Raw genomic sequence first — 16,342 nt, 5'->3', positions numbered from 1 at the left:
TTGCATTATAATGTACTGTACATATATCGCAACCCAAATAAACCATTTCCGGTGGTGGGCAATGTAACGCAGGCAAAGACTGCAAGCAATGACTAGTGTGCGCCTCCATAGACTAACGCCAAAGTGTGTGCTTCTTGTAATGCACAACATGCTCTGCCCTGTAACTACAGAATCAGTTGCATCACAGCACATTTGATGAAGTGTAAACTCTACATAGACTTGAATCGGATTACATTAGAGAGACAAAATACTGTCCGCTACAACATACTTTTTGAGGTAAAGTGACACTGAAGCGAAAAAAAATTTATGATATAATGGGCTTGATTCACTTAGACAAATAGCATGCCTTATCAGAGTTAACACACCTTATCAGAGTAGTATAGCGAGCACCACGAACTTATGACTAGAGATGTCCCGAACGGTTCGCCGGCGAACGGTTCCCGGCGAACTTCGGGGGTTCGCGTTCGCCTGCCAAATGCGAACTTTCCCGGTAGTTCGATTCGCGCCATAATGCTCTATTGAGCAAAACTTTGACCCTCTACATTACAGTCAGCAGGCACATTATTGCCAATCAGACTGCACTCACTGGTGGAGCCCCCCCCCCCCCCTTATACAATTATACAAGGCAAGGTCCTTGAGCCATTTGACTCACTCGTCTGCCTATACTAATTAGTTAAGGGACAGCTGCTAGGGAGAGTTTAATTAGCCTCTTGTAGGCTTGCTCCACACTCCTACCCTCTACCCTCCACCCTTCTACCCACTACCCTCCACCCTCTACCCTCCGCCCTCTACCCTCCACCCTCTAGGTATGTACCATACCACAAAAGGCAAGGCCATGCCTGGCTACATATCCTTAAGCAGTGGCTGGATGGTGTAATGGTTAAGGGCTTTGCCTCTGACACAGGTGACCAGGGTTCGAATCTCGGCTCTGTCTGCTCAGTAAGCCAGCACATATTCAGTAGGAGACCTTAGGCAAGTCTTCCTAACACTGCTACTGCCTATAGAGCGTGCCCTAGTGGCTGCAGCTCTGGTGCTTTGAGTCCGCCAGGAGAAAAGTGTGATATAAATGTTATTTGTCTTGTCTAATTTTTCTTTTGGATTGAGCATAAATGGTACATGCTAGGCTAGTTTCAGCTAGTAGTGTTGGTGGTATAATGGATATGTTAGTTACCTACCATACACTGAGACCTGGGTTCAATCCCCAGCCACGGTATGTAAGCTGGCTTTTGAAATACTGGAATTCCCTGGCAGATGAGACCCTCCTAGGAGGGAGAAGGGAATAGGTAGAAGGGAGGTATTAGAACCCTTGAAACATGTTTTCTATCATTTATCCAGCCAGTAGAAATTTTTCTGAATTTTGAAGTTCGCCTCCCCATTGAAGTCTATTGCGGTTCGCGAACTTTTTCACGAACCGAACTTTCCGCAGAGGTTCACTGAGAATACATTTGCTGAGAATTAATTTATTCTAAATCCATTTTAACAGGAATATTAAGAAAGAAATGGAAAAAAATCATTATTGCTCAGCTTTTGGCCATTATAGTTTGAAATGAATACATGCTACTATAATTAAAACCTATGTACTTTATTTACCAATTTGTCGTGCTTATTACACCATTTAAATGATGTTCCTATCACAATGTATGGCGCCGATATTTTATTTGGAAATAAAGGTGCATTTTTTCAATTTGCGTCCATCACTATTTAGAAGCCCATAATTTAATAAATCATATTGATAAACTCCTTTTGACATGAATATTTAAAAAGTCCAGGTAACTATTTATGTTTTTCTTTTTTTATTATTGTAATTTTTCATTTTATTTTTTATTAAAACTTTTATGTGGGTATTTTTTGGTGTGGGAGGTAAACAGGGGATTTTAAATGTTTTAAAATGTATTTATTCAATTCAGAATGTTTTTTGGTGTAGTTTGCTATTTGGCCACAAGATGGCCACAGTCAAAAAGTCCTGGGAGCGATCGATCTCGCTCCCAGGAAGAAGTATGAAGACGGGGAACTTTTTGATCTCAGAAAAGCCGCAGCGTCTGAAGAGACGCTGTCGGCTTTTCTCCGGGGGGGTCCGATCAGTGAAAGGGATTTATAATCCCTTTCATTGATCGCTGGGCTAACGGCCAGCAGCGGGGGGGGGCGCGCATGGGGGGGGGGGGGCCGCGGGAGCGCGCGCAGCCTAACTGGACGAAAATTTTCGTCCAGTTAGGCTGAAGTGGTTAAAGGACATTATCCCTGCACTTTGATTGGCCCAATAGGTTGCCTGTCACTTGACAGGAAACTTGACAGGCAGCCTGCTGGGGCTCACTATGCTACTCTGATAAGGTGTGTTAACTCTGATAAGGCATGCAATTTGTCTTAGTGAATCAAGCCCAATGAATTGTATGTGTAGTATGGATAATGAATAGAACATTAGTAGCAAAGAAAATAGTCTCATATTTTTATTTTCAGTTATACAGCTTTTTTTTTATTACGTTGCATCATTCTCTAATATTTGCAGTTTACACATTACATTCAGCATTCTAAATGATTTCACAGAGCAGGCTAGTGAACTTTTGAACTTTACTCTACAGAAAAAACAAAATACAGTGACAAACACTTAACCCTCTGGGCGATACAATTATATCGCCCAGGAGGTGGCGCAGCACTATTTTTTTAAATGTTTTATTTTTTAAATCATGTAGCGAGCCCAGGGCTCGCTACATGATAGCCGCAGCGCAGCGGCATCCCCCCACCCACTCCGATCGCCTTCGGCGATCAGAGTAAGCAGGAAATCCCGTTCAGAACGGGATTTCCTGCTGGGCTTCCCCGGTCGCCATGGCGACGGGGCGGGATGACGTCACCGACGTCATGGACGTCGTGACGTCGGAGGGAGTCCCGATCCACCCCTCAGCGCTGCCTGGCACTGATAGGCCAGGCTGCGCAAGGGGTCGGGGAGGGGGGGGGGGCTGCACAGCAGGCGAGCGGCGGCGGATCGGCGGCGAGCGGCGGCGATCGGAAGTTACACGCAGCTAGCAAAGTGCTAGCTGCGTGTAACAAAAAAAAAATTATGCAAATCGGCCCACCAGGGCCTGAGAAATCCTCCTGCGCGATATACCCCGAGCTCAGCTCGGGATTATCGCTCAGGAGGTTAAGATAATAAGCTTCTGAAGTCAGAGCTCTCTTTGACTTTGAAAGTCGTGGAGCTCAGATAAGCTCTTTTGCATAGATAACAACTGGAGTCTCTTAACTCTTCCTGTACTTGAAACAATATTAGACTCATATCTCTGCTGCCAATGCTTTATTCCTTATTTCTTAGCTGTACTACACATACAAATCATTATATCATAAGTTTATCTTTACTTCAGATCCCCTTTAAGAGAGAGGCACTTTAAAGAGACTCCGTAACAAAAATTGCATCCTGTTTTTTATCATCCTACAAGTTCCAAAAGCTATTCTGTGTTCTGGCTTACTGCAGCACTTTGTACTATCAAAGTCTCTGTAATAAATCAATGTATCTTTCCCTTGTCAGACTTGTCAGCCTGTGTCTGGAAGGCTGCCAAGTTCTTCAGTGTTGTGGATCTGCTATGCACTCCCCCCTCAGGGGGGAAAGAAACACACAAATGATCTCTTGAGATTCAAAAGGAAGTCTGTATACAGCCTGCTTGTGTATGGATGTATTTTCTATGTGTGGACATACTGTACATTAACCTACTTCCTGTTTGGTGGCCATTTTGTTTGTTTATAAACAAACTTTTTAAAACTGTTTTTAACCACTTTTAATGCGGCGGGGAGTGGCGAAATTGTGACAGAGGGTAATAGGAGATGTCCCCTAACGCACTGGTATGTTTACTTTTGTGCGATTTTAACAATACAGATTCTCTTTAAGACACGCCCCTGGCACACCTCTAACTATACACTCTCTCTCTCTCTCTCCTCTCTCCTCTCTCTCTCTCTCCCCCCCTCTCCCCCCCCCCCCCCCTCATGCATACCACAAAAAAATCATAAGCAAAACATAGTTTTATCATACAAACCACACAGGTCCTTTCTATCAATATTAGTTTTATTTCATAACAGCATTTGAAAGTAAGTAACATATCAATTTAAAAAACAACAGAAGGGATCTGCAGACTGACTGCAGTGGGATAAATAAAAGCTGGTATTCTTTATTCAAAACTCCACACAAGAAGACAAGTCACAGGGACAACTGACGTGTATTGGGCTCAAAGTCTGCCCTTAGTCAGTGTAACTATGACTAAGGGCAGGCATTGAGCCCGATATGCATCAGTTGTTCCTCTGGATGTGTTTGTATTCTTGTGTGGAGTTTTGAATAAAGAATGCCAGCTTTTATCCATCCCACTGCAGTCTGCAGCTCCCTTCTGTTGTTCTACAATACATGGCTTGGCTGGCCAGATCCTGCACCAGTGGGTATGTGTTTGTGGGTGTTTAGAGCATTCAGACTTTCTCTTTGCTCCATATCAATTTAAAGGATGGGAATACAGTTTGGAGTCAATTAAAAACATTTTTTTTCAGTAGAATACTACGTATATTTACAAACACCTGTACATCACTCCTGAAAGAGGGACAAATGAGGAAGAAAGTCACAGGGGGATTTGGTTCTACAAAAAAGGGACAGTTGGTAGCTATGCATTACAACACAAAACACTACAGATCGTGTTAGTCCGGAGTAGCTGCGATCGAGGGAGTGGAGGCTACAGTGGGGCAAGAGGACAGCGAGCTCTGGGGATGGTGTGTGGGATGCAGCAGAAACGTTGCTGGGTTCAGGAGTTCTGACATTCTTTTCTTTCCGGCGATGATGCTGGGCAATGGTTGGGTTCCTGCAGCCAGGAGAGGAGAGGGCCAGCTTGGGGGTAGCATCTGGGGCATCTGCGTGAGTTGACTGGTGGCGGACCTCTCCATGTGGGTGGGTCAGTGCCTGGCAACTAGGGCACAAAGTAGCCAGGAGCAGAGTCGTTTCGTTCATTCTGTCCTAGCATTATTGGCCAGAGGTGCATCTGCTGCGGCCCAGGGCATTGCATGTGTTACAATACTTAGAAACAGAAAAGGGGGGCAAAGAATGCAGGCAAACCTCCCATAGGACCCGAAGGGATGGGGAGCTGTGTGCCGTGGCTGCCATTTGTAGTGCCATCTTGCTGGTCTAAGGGCCCATTCCCACTTGTGCCGTCACCCTTCTCCGAGATAGACACTGCCACGTATGCTGATGTTAGTAAGCATCCGAATCCCTCTAGCTGGGCCATGCAAGGCTATCGGGATTCGGAAAAAATGCTGCAGGCACTACGTTAGTTATCCCCACTCGCAAATTTGAAAGCATCTTATTGATTTCAATAGGCTACGATTCTCCGTCCCAATTTAAGGGCAGAAAAAGGTTGCATATCCTCCCTAGTAGAAACAAGCCCACAATGTTATGGATTACTGACCCAAAATACCAAAAATCCCTCCCCTGGAGCCCCTATAAATACGACAGAGTCTTTCTAGAACAGAAGGCATTCATATTTCACCTCCTCTTTCCTGACATGTGAGTACTTGACCCCGGGGCTGTAGTAACAACAACCGGCACTCATAAACCAGCCATGTGACATGTCAGAAGGTGACAACTACAGCTGCACTGAAAGTGCAACCAAGTCCAGAAGATGATGGTGAAGATTAAAGACGATCTTCTTCTGTAGTGATGACTGATGTGTTTATTATTAGGGATTTTCAGATCCCTGTATCTCTATTTACTGAAGTGGCTCAGCTCAGTAGTTCTGGGCAAACAGTGACAGGGGCTGAAGAAGCTCTTCATGGGAGACATTTTCAGCACTGTCAGGAGAGAGATTGGAGTGTTTTTAACATAAGCAGTTGTGAATTCCCATTCAGGTGCATTCACACTATGCGCCTCCCTGCTGCTATGTTGCTGGATGGGAATTGTATGAGAATGTTCACATCCCAGCAGTATAATGGACCATGTTATCCAAACACACTTAAAGAGGAACTCCAGCCTAAACAAACATACTGTCATTAAGTTACATTAGTTATGTTAATTAAACTGATAGGCAATATAATCTCTTACCCACACTGTTTTAAAAGAACAGACAAATGTTTGATTTTATGATGGCAGCTATCTTTTTGGTTGAAAGGAGGTGACAGGGAGCATGAGACACAGTTTCAACTGTCCTGTGTTCTGAGCACCTCTCCCAGTTGCTAGGCAACGTGAACAACAACATAGGAAATCCCATCATGCTCTGCACAGCATCAGGGGAAAAAAAGCCCGAGCTTTTTTTCTTTGATGGGTGGAGCTTAGGTAAAAATGCAGCTAAAAATTATGCTTTGGTAAGAAAAACAAAGTTTATGATGCTGTGAAACTGTTAAACAAACACCAAGCCTTTTCAGTTCTGCTAAGTAGATTTTTAGTCCGGAGGTTCACTTTATTAATGTATACATTAAAGGGGCACTATGGCGAAAAATTGTAAAATATGTATGAGTAACATGAGCCATAAATTACTTATTTCCTATGTTGCTGTCACTTACAGTATTTAGTATAAATCTGACAGAAGCGACAGGTTTTGGACTAGTCCATTTCTCCATAGGGGATTCTCAGTAAGGCTTTTATTCTTTATAAAGATATTCCCTAAAAAGGTTTTTAACAATGATACTGGCCAGTTTGCCTGCTCCATACACAGTTTTTTGGCAGTTGGACAGAGCAACTGCCATTTACTAAGTGCTTTTGAAAATAAATAAATCCCTGAGAATTCCCCCATGAAGAGATGGACTAGTCCAAAACCTGTCGCTTCTGTCAGATTTCTTCTACGTAATGTAGGTGACATCAACATAGGAGAAAAGTAATTTATGGCTCATTTTACTCTGGAAAAACCATACTTCTTATTTGCTCATGTTTGCACATATTTTAAATTTTACAACGTTCACCATAGTGCCCCCTTAAAGAGGAACTGTTACCAATGTTTGAATTACATCCCAATCAGTAGCTGATACCCCCTTTTCCATGAAAAATGTGTCTTTTTTTCAAAAAGATCATGGGGGGGGGGGGGGGTCTGTATAGCTGATATTGTAGTGAAACCCCTCCAACAGTGCGATGTCAGGACCTAGGTCCTGACAGTTTGCTGTCTGTGAACCTTGTTGCATTGTGGGAAACAACAGCTATTTCCAACCTGCCAAGAAACCAGCATCTTCCTCTGTGCATATGTATATCTTCAGCGTGATCCTGAAAGGAATTGAAGGAAAATCTCTCTATTTGAGACATTAACAACAGTAAAAAAAAGAACACAAGTGCTAAGCCTATACCCCCCTCCCCATTTCACTCAAGGAGCCAGGCTTTATTAGGATTATTGGACTGTAAGCCTTTGGCAGGGTCCTACCTGCCCTAGTGTATTCTACATGATCTTGTGCTCCTTTCCTTGTACTTGTATTACTGGGCCTGCCTGACAACCCCAAAAACGCATGATCATGTATTTTGTACCCTGCTTGCCTTGAACAGCTTTGTCCTATGCTGTATAACCTTGTTACGTCCGTCATCCTTTGTATTATTGAATTTATATTTATTTATTTATTATACAGCGCTGAATTGCATTTTTGTCCTGCACTGCATAATATGTTAGCACTTTATAAATACAATCAATAATAATTATTTTTTTGTTCTATTGTTTAGGAACATTAAAAAGTTAATGAAAAGTGTGCAAAAGCAAACATTTCCCAGTTTACTATTGCAACCATTCAGAATCTTTTGACTCCTTTTTAAACCTGGACTTTAAAATGTACAACTCCATAGAGGGCACTGTGATGACTATGTTTATCATGGTGTCCTCGCCAATTGGCAAAATGCATGCGCTTCGAAAGTCGTACCGAAGCGCATGCAGTGTGGAAGGGCCCTAACCCCTCTCACTACGTTGCTAAATAAATCAAATATGAAAAGTAACGAAATGAAAATGCTCTGTACAAATACATTATAAAAGAAACTGAACGTAACAAATATAAAGGTTCAGAACTGCTGCAACGAGTACTTTCCTGAAGCCATCCATCAAACTATCCTTTATTGACACAGTGCGAGCAGAGAGAGTGCAGCAGTGGGTGAGGGGTTGTATGTAATCTTTTGGTTCTTAAAGCTCAATTTCATGGCCTCCCTTGAGAGTTTTTTACACCATGTGAGACGACCCCAGACATTGGAGGACTGCAGAGACAGAATTGGGAAACCCTTTTAAAACCAGCAGGAGCATCCCAAAGCTCATTAGGCTGGGCTAGTAGGATCATTGATTTGCTGGTCACTGATTATCGTGCTCATAAATCACAGGGATTTGGCATTTGGCTGACAGAAACAGAAAATCAGGACAGTATAATTCATTAAAGGGTCAGCTCTCCCCATCCTAGATGTACTCAGTGTTCACTAGATAAAACCAAGAAGTTTTGAATCAGGATGATACCATTTATTGGCTAACTTAGAGATGGATAAACAGTGAAGGAGTTCAGTTGGCCAGTGGATTCTGAAGGTGCATACACACACTAGATTAAATTGGCCTGAGAAGAGTCTGGACTGAGAATCTAGTGTGTACTGTGTGTACTGGTGTCCCCAGAATGCCAGATCGTTAAAGAGAACAAGAGACAAAAAAGAAAAGGTGAGATACTAAGGCCCCGTTCGCATCTGCGTTTTGAGCCAAACATTCCGGTGAGTGGATCCGATCTCCGATTCACCGGATCCGTATGGCTCTGTGCACACTGCCAAATGGAAAGTGAAAACGCATCTGATCAACAATCAATCGGATCAGTTTTCACTGAGTTTGCCGGCAAATACATACCTTAATGCTTTTTTGCAGCCGGCGGTAGAGGCTTCCTCTTCTTCCGCTGTGACTAGTCACATGATGCGTCACTAGTCACATGACGCAGAAGAAGGCGAAAGCCTCTACCGCCGGCTTCAAAAGAGCATTAGGTGTGTATTTTACCCTCCCTCACCCACCCACCCGGCTGCTTCACCCTCCCGCCGCTTAGGTTCGCGTCCCCACATCCCCCCCATTCCCCATGGAACGGTCCGTTTCTTCACTAGTGTGAAGAAATGATCCGTTTTCCATTGCCCCAATGCTGCAGCATTTGTTGTCCAATTCCGTTCTGCTGGGCAGAGCGGTCCGGAAAATTAGGGCCTGCAGCATTTTTTTAGGTCCGGGGAACGGAACGTACGGAACGTATCCGTACCAACGGACACATGTGAATGGATCCATAGGTTACCATTGGTTACTTTTACATCCGTTCCGTTTGTACAGTATACTTTCCGGTTACGTTCCGCAAAAAAAACGCTAATGTGAACCGGGCCTTAACCACTTTAGTACCAAAGGGTTTCTGGCCCCTTAAGGACCAGAGACCGCTGGCACCAAAAACCGTGTCCATCAGACGAATCGACTCTACCGCCACACACAACGGACACTCGTTGCCTCAGGCCACCCAATCTGCTGTCTCTATAATGGCAGAGCTCTGAGAGCCGGTCAGGAGCTGCTTTAATTGGCTCCTGACTGTGTGATCAATGTAAGCCAATGGGGATTCGCTTACATTAATGACAGGGTCAGGAGCCAATGAAATAAGCTCCAGACCGGCTCAAAGAGCTCTGCTGTCATACCAATAGCAGGGCGAGTGAGCTGCGGCGGGGAGACAGTGAAGAAATCGGTGGAAGCAATGAGAGCATTGAAAATTAGCGGCAGCGGTGAGGTGAAATCTACGCCCTGGCAGGTATAACAGCCTCCAAACTAGGCGTAGATTTCAATCACTGCCATGCAAAAGAGGTTAAATCATACCATAGCTGAAGAAAATAATGAAAACGTGGGAAGCAAGCATGTATTAGGTGCAGTCCTCATGCCGAATGCTAACCCTTGTTTTCCTACGCCCCCTTCGTTTTTACCGAAATCCTCCGTTGTGGCTCAGCCCAGGTTGCCGGAGTCGGTCGGTAGTGCGTGTGTCGAGGAGCGCTGTGTACATGCGTGCGAAAGCATGATGATGTCATCATTCCTTAATGCGTGCGCACTCCTGGCCGCATACGCCTGCACACTACTGCCTAACTCCAACCACCTCCACTGAGCCGCAGTGGAGTATTTTGGTAAAAAGGAGGGGGTGGAGAACTGGGGGGGGGGGACTGGACGATGGGTACAAGGACTGCACCTATTACATGCCTGCTTCCCCCGTTTTCAGTATTTTCTTTGGCTGTGGTAACCTTTAAAAGGGAACTGAAGAGAGAGGTATATGGAGGCTGTCATGTTTATTTCCTTTTAATCAATACCAGTTGCCTGGCAGCCCTGCTGGTCTATTTCTCTGCAGTAGTATCTGATTAAAACCAGAAACAAGCATGCAGCTAGTCTTGTCAGATCAGACTTATAAGTCTGAACCACTGAAACACCTGATCTGCTGCATGCTTGTTCAGGGGCTATGGCTAATAGTATTAGAGGCAGAGGATCAGCAGGGCTGCCAGGCAACTGGTATTGTCTAAAAAGGAAATAAACATGACAGCCTCCATATACCTCTCTCTTCAGTTCCCCTTTAAGCCTGGTACACACATCCAATTTTGATTGGCCAATTTTACCACTTCCATGTTGTAGAAGGGCCAACAGATTTTGAATACCATGAAAATTATGTAGCTAAGCTCTCATATTACATGGAAATGGTAACATTGACCAATTAAAATTGCATGTGTGTACCAGGCTTTACCCAAGAGGGAAACTTCTGGATCTTCCAGAGGCTTTCTACATCCTCCGTCACACCGCCGCCGCCAAGGACCCACTGGGAGATTGCATCCGTGCTCCTCTGCGCATGAGTGTGGCCGTTCTGCATGTGCATAAGTATGGCTGTGCATGCTCAGAACCACGGAGTCACTTGTGCACAAGGGGCTTCAGCTTACTGTGCAGGCGCGGCAGTTGTCCCACCTGCCCCCCCCCCCCTCCCTTAGCAACACATTGCTCTGCTATAAAATTGCATTGGGTGGGCATAATTTCTATGGGGGGGGGTGTACAGGCCACGCTTGTTATGGGGAGGGGAGCTATACTTGCTTTGTGGGGGGGTTGGGAGTTTTGGAATTTTATAGTCATCTTTATCATGGGGTGCAGCACTTGACATATGGGGGGTTGCCACTGGGAAGTTTGGTCTCACAGAGGTCCCATCGAGATTCTTGCAAAATAAGCAGTCAAGTACACCATGTAAATTTCACCATTCTAAAAAGTTGAAAATAACAAGTTTTACTCAGCAATGTATTACACAGAGCTCTGTTAATAATTTGTGATGATGCCCAGGGGCAAACGCAGGATTTTTAAGGGGGGGGGGGGGGATTCCTGAAAGGTCCAGAAGCACTTATGTCCTCGAGTGCTTCCGAATACAGGTGGCTCCATACTGCCCATGCACAAAAAGTGCGCTGGTGTATTATGGAGCTGCCTATCTTTGGAAGTACTCAATGACACAAGTGTTTCTGAGGGCTTCTGGTAGCAGCAAATTTGAATGGGGTACAGCGCTGGAACAACTCCCCGAGAGAGGAACGGGAGATAGACTTAGTTTGGACAATTCAGTGGAATATGTCACATGTCACATAGCGCAAGCGATACCCATATGATGCAGGGATATATGCATCTGCGGAAGAAGGCGGCGCTATATAAATACTAAATAATAATATTTTGCCTCACCAGAATTGCACTTTTATTTAGCTTTCCTGTATGATGAGAAGACACAGCCAGCTCTAGGGGAAGAGGGAAACAAAGGTGAATGAAGGAGGCTGGTGCACACCAAGAGTGCTTCTGAGCGTTTTTCAAATCAACAGTGATTTGAAAAGCGCTTGGCTAATGTTACCCTATGACATTGTTCTCACAGCAGCGTTGTGACTTTTTCAAAATCGCACGTATACTGCATGTAGCATGTTTTTGAGCGATTCATTCAAAAATCGCTCTGAAAATCGCTTCACAAAATCACACTCACAAATTGCTAGCGATTGCTATTGTCATTTTGGCGTTGCACTAGCCCAGAGAGAGGAGTGGAGAAATTGAGAATAGCCTGAGATGGAGCAGAGAACTTATCTGTATTGCAGTCCCACATCAGACAGGTTACTTTCCTGTAATCTGACTCCTGTCCCTGCCAGTCTCCCACACAAGTCAGAAAGTAGCCCTCCTGGAGTCTAGGGACTGTCAAAAACTTTTCAACTTGTTTAACACCTTATCCACACATGCAGTCATTATAACAATGGGGAGAGACCAGACAGATGTTTGCCAAAGGACCCTCCAGGCAAGCTCTGCATCATGCTGTGGTTATTTACCAGCTTGCCTGTCCTCTAATTGCATTTTGTCTGACACTTCTGTGCTGTGGAGAGTCCTGGACTCCAGAATCAACATTCTCTCACTGCAGGCTGCATCTTCTTGCGTGGGGGAAGCCCGGCTGGCTCTCTCATTCTATTAGCTGGAGGGAGGCACCAGAAGTAAGAAGGGAGGGAGCATGAGACTGTTTATATTATGCGGGCTTCCCTGGCTGAATACACAGCTCAGTGCAGGTGTTCCAGACACCCGGAATAGCCCCCTCCGTTCACCAGTGATGCCAACGAACTGCCAGTTAATGCTGCTTCTATGAACCCTGCACCTGCACTTGTTTGGGCACAATTTTAGTGTCAGAATTTTTGGTGGCATTCATGTTGTCATTGTGAAAACTAGCAATTCCATGTTTATGTTTATAAAGCAACATTCAATTTTTGGCAGTGTGAAAAAAAAATCTGCTTCCTGGAGATTATCTGGAGTTTGTATGTTCTCCTCATGTTGGAGAATTGGAGGACTGACATCCCAGCACAGCCCCCTAGTAGTACAGCCCCCTAGTAGAGCAGAAATGGAGGGCTGACCTCCCAGCACAACCCCCTAGTAATACAGCCTGCTAGTAAAGAAGTGGAGGACTGATATCGCAGCACAGCCACCCAGTAGCACAGCCCTCTAGTAGCACAGCCCGATAGAGAACTGGAGGACCGACATCCCAGCACAGCCACCTAGTAGAGCAGAAGAGGAAGTCTGACATCCCAGCACAGCCTCCTAGTAGAGCAGAACTGGAGGTCTGACATCCCAGCATAGCCACCTAGTAGAGCAGAAGTGGAGAACTGACATCCCAGCAAAGCTTGCCAGTAGAGCAGAATCAGAAGCCTGACATCCCAGCACAGCCCCCTAGTAGAGTATGAGTGGAGGACTGACATCCCAGCACAGCCCCCAAGTAGAGCAGAAGTGGAGGTCTGACATCCCAGCACAGCCCTCTAGTCCTACAGCCCGCTAGTAGAGCAGAAGTGGAGGCCTGACATCCCAGCACAACCCCCTTAGTAGTACAACCTGCTAGTAGAGCAAAAGTGGAGGACTGACCTCCCAGCACAGCCCCCTTGTAGTACAGCATGCTTTACCGCTTATAGAGCAGAAGTTGAGTGCTGACATCCCAGCACAACCCCCTTAGTAGTACAACCTGCTAGTAGAGCAGAAGTTGAGTGCTGACATCCCAGCACAACCCACATAGTAGTACAGCCCGCCAGTAGAGAAGTGGAAGACTGACATCCCAGCACAGCCCCATAGTAGTACAGCCCGCTATTAGAGCAGAAATGGAGGGCTGGCCTCCCAGCACAACCTGCTAGTAGAGCAGAAGTGGAGGACTGACATCCAAGCACAGCCCCCTAGTAAAGCAAAAGTGGAGGGCTGACATCCAAGTACAGCCCCCTAGTAGAGCAGAAGTGGAGGGCTGACATCCCAGCACAGCCTCCTAGTAGAGCAGAAGTGGAGGACTGACATTCCAGCACATCCCCCTAGTAGAGCAGAAGTAGAGGTCTGACATCCCAGCACAACCCCCTTAGTAGTACAACCTGCTAGTAGAGCAGAAGTGGAGGACTGACCTCCCAGCACAGCCCCCTTGCAGTACAGCCCGCTTTACCGCTTATAGAGCAGAAGTTGAGTGCTGACATCCCAGCACAGCCTCCTAGTAGAGCAGAAGTGGAGGACTGACATCCCAGCACATCCCCCTAGTAGAGCAGAAGCGAAAGCCTGACATCCCAGCACAACCCCCTAGTAGAGCAGGAGTGAGGACTGACATCCCAGCACAGCCCCCAAGTAGAGCAGAAGTGGAGGTCTGACATCCCAGCACAGCCCCCTAGTCCTACTGCCCGCTAGTAGAGCAGAAGTGGAGGTCTGACATCCCAGCACAGCCCCCCTTAGTAGTACAACCTGCTAGTAGAGCAGAAATGGAGGACTGACCTCCCAGCACAGCCCCCTTGTAGTATAGCACGCTTTACCGTTAATAGAGCAGAAGTTGAGTGCTGACATCCCAGCACAACCCCCTAGTAGTACAGCCCGATAGTAGAGAAGTGGAAGACTGACATCCCAGCACAGCCCCATAGTAGTGCAGCTCGCTATTAGAGCAGAAATGGAGGGCTGACCTTCCAGCATGACCTGCTAGTAGAGCAGAAGTGGAGGACTGACATCCAAGCACAGCTACTAGTAAAGCAGAAGTGGAGGTCTGACATCCCAGCACAGCCCCCTTAGTAGTACAACCTGCTAGTAGAGCAGAAGTGGAGGACTGACCTCCCAGCACAGCCCCCTTGTAGTACAGTCCGCTTTACCACTTATGGAGCAGAAGTGGAGTGCTGACATCCCAGCACAGCCCCCCTAGTACAGCCTGCTATTAGAGCAGAAATGGAGGCCTGACCACCCAGCACAACCTGCAAGTAGAGTAGAAGTGGAGGGCTGACATCCAAGCACAGCCCCCTAGTAGAGCAGAAGTGGTTAAGTGGAGGACTGACGTACACGCACAGCCCCCTAGTAGAGCAGAAGTGGAGGGCTAACATCCCAGCACAGCCCCCTAATAGAGCAGAAGAGGAAGTCTGACATTCTAGCACAGCCCCCTAGTAGAACAGAAGTGGAGAACTGACATCCCAGCATAGCCCCCTAGTAGAGCAGAAGTGGAGGTCTGACATCCCAGCACAGCCCATCAGTAGAGCAGAAGCGGAGGCCTGACATCCCAGCACAGACCCCTAGTAGAGCAGTAGTGGAGGACTGACATCCATTCCCAGCACAGCCCCCAAGTAGAGCAGAAGTGGAGGTCTGCCATCCCAGCACAACCCCCTTAGTAGTACAACCTGCTAGTAGAGCAGAAGTTGAGTGCTGACATCCCAGCACAACCCACATAGTAGTACAGCCCGCTAGTAGAGAAGTGGAAGACCGACATCCCAGCCCAGCCCCATAGTAGTACAGCCCGCTATTAGAGCAGAAATGGAGGGCTGACCTCCCAGCACAACCTGCAAGTAGAGTAGGGGTGGAGGGCTGACATCCAAGCACAGCCCCCTAGTAGAGCAGAAGTGGTTAAGTGGAGGACTGACGTACACGCACAGCCCCCTAGTAGAGCAGAAGTGGAGGACTGACATCCCAGCACAGCCTCCTAGAGCAGAAGTGGAGGACTGACATCCCAGCACAGCCTCCTAGTAGAGCAGAAGTGGACGACTGACATTCAAGCACAGCCTCCTAGAGCAGAAGTGTAGGGCCGACATCCCAGTACAGCAGCAGTCAGTAGAAGAGAAAGTGTTGGAGCACCCGACTGACATCCTAGCACAGCCCGGAGCCCACTAGACTAGAGCTGATCAGCAGAAATCCTCTCTGCATTCACATCGTTCGCACAGCTGGTTGGATGCCGGGCCGGTGGGCAGGCTGAGGGGGCGTGCCCTCGCATGATTGATGGTTCCTCTGTGAGTTTGACACGAGTGTTCCTCCCTCCTCCCTCTGCTGCTCTCCTTCTCTCAATCTTTAGGAATGCATCCATAACATTTCCTCTGCGAGCTTCTCAGAGAGCGCTGGGGGGAGAGGAGAGCTGAGCGCAGCCTGGTGTGCCAGTGATCCGGGCTCTGCTGGAGGAGCATCTGCTGGAGATCGGGATCTGGCCGGGCATCTAGCGGCTCTTCTGCTGCCGATCACTCATGGGGAGGATATGTGGCACCCGGACTGCTTCCCATTAGGTATGATAAACTCCCTTATGGCAACACTGTTACTTTCCTTGTCTTGCCAAGTTCAGCCTTGCTGCTCCTCCATCTGGGTCTTGTCCCATCCATGGAAGTGTGGTCCAGCTCGCTGACTCTGGATGGGTCACAAAGTCTTCTGCTCGGTTATCTGGATGGAGAGGAGCATCAGTGGGAGGGAAGCAGGCAGCCTAGGACATTGGGTGGCCTTTACTGTTAAGTTTTATAAGAGGAGTAGTAGAAGTATATAACTAGTACAGTTCTTCTCAGTTGGGAGTTGATTATGGTTTGGTACAACTAGCACAGTGTTCTAGATTCTTGTAGTGTTTAGTCTCTATTTTGTTTTTGTTTATTTACTTCTTTGTTTTTAACTAAAACATCATT

General features: G+C 46.6%; 1 protein-coding gene across 1 annotated transcript in view; it reads left to right on the top strand.

Moving 5' to 3' along the window:
• Positions 1-15,732: 15,732 nt before the first annotated feature.
• LHFPL6 (LHFPL tetraspan subfamily member 6) overlaps positions 15,733-16,342 on the top strand; it is a 201,384-nt gene continuing 200,774 nt past the window's right edge. Inside the window, exon 1 of the mRNA XM_068267108.1 lies at positions 15,733-15,958. The gene's annotated coding sequence lies outside the window, so the exon portion shown is untranslated. The remainder of the gene's footprint in view (positions 15,959-16,342) is intronic.

This window comes from Hyperolius riggenbachi, chromosome 2 (assembly GCF_040937935.1).
Source record: "Hyperolius riggenbachi isolate aHypRig1 chromosome 2, aHypRig1.pri, whole genome shotgun sequence".
NCBI lineage: Eukaryota > Metazoa > Chordata > Amphibia > Anura > Hyperoliidae > Hyperolius > Hyperolius riggenbachi.
This window is presented reverse-complemented; position numbering and strand designations above follow the sequence as displayed.